The sequence below is a fragment of the Trachinotus anak genome, unplaced genomic scaffold, assembly GCF_046630095.1.
Source record: "Trachinotus anak isolate AG129_WGS33_773 ecotype Australia unplaced genomic scaffold, CSIRO_AGI_Tana_v1 ptg000061l, whole genome shotgun sequence".
Taxonomy (NCBI): domain Eukaryota; kingdom Metazoa; phylum Chordata; class Actinopteri; order Carangiformes; family Carangidae; genus Trachinotus; species Trachinotus anak.
The window spans coordinates 37,501-40,000 of record NW_027273912.1 but is presented as its reverse complement, the minus strand read 5'-3'; positions in this window follow the sequence as shown (position 1 = coordinate 40,000).

Below are 2,500 nucleotides of genomic sequence, written 5' to 3'. Positions count from 1 at the left end.
GTGCTGTGTGGCCCTTTAATGTCACAGGGCCAGTGGCTGGGTGATATGCCTGGCTCCTGGAGCTCTGATACAGGGGAGAGAGGCATGTGTGTGTGTGGCTGTGGAGGTCCTGTGGAGGTGCTGTGTGGGCCTTTAATATCACAGGGGGAGAAGCTGGGCCATGAGCCTGGCCCCTGGAGCTCTGATACAGGGGAGAGAGGCATGGATGTGTGGCTGTGGAGGTGCTGTGTGGGCCTTTAATATCACAGGGGGAGAAGCTGGGCCATGAGCCTGGCTCCTGGAGCTCTGATACAGGGGAGAGAGGCATGTGTGTGTGGCTGTGGAGGTCCTATGGGGGTGATGTGTGGCCCTTTAATATCACAGGGGGAGAAGCTGGGCCATGAGCCTGGGTGCTGGAGCTCTGATACAGGGGAGAGAGGCATGTGTGTGTGGCTGTGGAGGTCCTATGGGGGTGATGTGTGGCCCTTTAATGTCACAGGGCCAGTGGCTGGGTGATATGCCTGGGTGCTGGAGCTCTGACACAGGGGGATAGAGGCATGGATGTGTGGCTGTGGAGGTCCTGTGGAGGTGCTGTGTGGGCCTTTAATATCACAGGGGGAGAAGCTGGGCCATGAGCCTGGCCCCTGGAGCTCTGATACAGGGGAGAGAGGCATGTGTGTGTGGCTGTGGAGGTCCTGTGGAGGTGCTGTGTGTGCCTTTAATATCACAGGGGGAGAAGCTGGGCCATGAGCCTGGCCCCTGGAGCTCTGATACAGGGGAGAGAAGCATGTGTGTGTGGCTGTGGAGGTCCTGTGGAGGTGCTGTGTGGGCCTTTAATATCACAGGGGGAGAAGCTGGGCCATTAGCCTGGCTCCTGGAGCTCTGATACAGGGGAGAGAGGCATGGATGTGTGGCTGTGGAGGTGCTGTGTGGGCCTTTAATATCACAGGGGGAGAAGCTGGGCCATTAGCCTGGCTCCTGGAGCTCTGATACAGGGGAGAGAGGCATGGATGTGTGGCTGTGGAGGTGCTGTGTGGGCCTTTAATATCACAGGGCCAGTGGCTGGGTGATATGCCTGGGTGCTGGAGCTCTGACACAGGGCCAGAGAGGCATGTGTGTGTGGCTGTGGAGGTCCTGTGGAGGTGCTGTGTGGCCCTTTAATATCACAGGGGGAGAAGCTGGGCCATGAGCCTGGCCCCTGGAGCTCTGATACAGGGGAGAGAGGCATGTGTGTGTGGCTGTGGAGGTCCTGTGTGGCCCTTTAATGTCACAGGGCCAGTGGCTGGGTGATATGCCTGGGTGCTGGAGCTCTGACACAGGGGCAGAGAGGCATGTGTGTGTGGCTGTGGAGGTCCTGTGGAGGTGCTGTGTGGCCCTTTAATATCACAGGGGGAGAAGCTGGGCCATGAGCCTGGCCCCTGGAGCTCTGATACAGGGGAGAGAGGCATGTGTGTGTGGCTGTGGAGGTCCTGTGGAGGTGCTGTGTGGCCCTTTAATGTCACAGGGCCAGTGGCTGGGTGATATGCCTGGCTCCTGGAGCTCTGACACAGGGGAGAGAGGCATGTGTGTGTGTGGCTGTGGAGGTCCTGTGGAGGTGCTGTGTGGGCCTTTAATATCACAGGGGGAGAAGCTGGGCCATGAGCCTGGCCCCTGGAGCTCTGATACAGGGGGAGCATGGATGTGGCTTTGGAGAAGGCAAATATCTAGAGTCTCCGCTCCACTCCCCTCTTTACCTTCCTCGGTGTAAAACTTTGACCGCCAGTTTTTCAAAGTCTTACACCGAGGAAGGTAAAGAGGGGGACCGGTCGGCGAAACTAGAAGTTTCCCCTCTCTTACCTTCCTCGGTGTAAAACTTTGACCGCAAATTTTTCAAAGTGTTACACCGAGGAAGGTAAAGAGGGGGACCGGTCGGCGAAACTAGAAGTTTCCCCTCTCTTACCTTCCTCGGTGTAAAACTTTGACCGCAAATTTTTCAAAGTGTTACACCGAGGAAGGTAAAGAGGGGGACCGGTCGGCGAAACTAAAAGTTTCCCCTCTCTTACCTTCCTCGGTGTAAAACTTTGACCGCAAATTTTTCAAAGTGTTACACCGAGGAAGGTAAAGAGGGGGACCGGTCGGCGAAACTAGAAGTTTCCCCTCTCTTACCTTCCTCGGTGTAAAACTTTGACCGCAAATTTTTCTAAGTGTTACACCGAGGAAGGTAAAGAGGGGGACCGTTCGGCGAAACTAGAAATTTCCCCTCTCTTACCTTCTCCTGCCCTCGGTGCGAGCCGGTCTCTCCCTGTTTTTCAAAACACCTTTCGCACGATTTCAGAAACCCAGTTTTCGGAAACGTGAACCTCCAGGGATCGGCCCCGAGGGCGCCGGGGACGCGTGGGCCGACCCGAGAGGGGTGCGAAACGGACTGCCGCGGGCAGCTCGGCCCCTCTCAAAGCTGCGGTTCTCTTCTTCTTTCACCCACTGACCGAGCGGCACACGTGACCCGCCATCGGAGGGCCCCCGCCGGCCAGCCCAGCGCTGG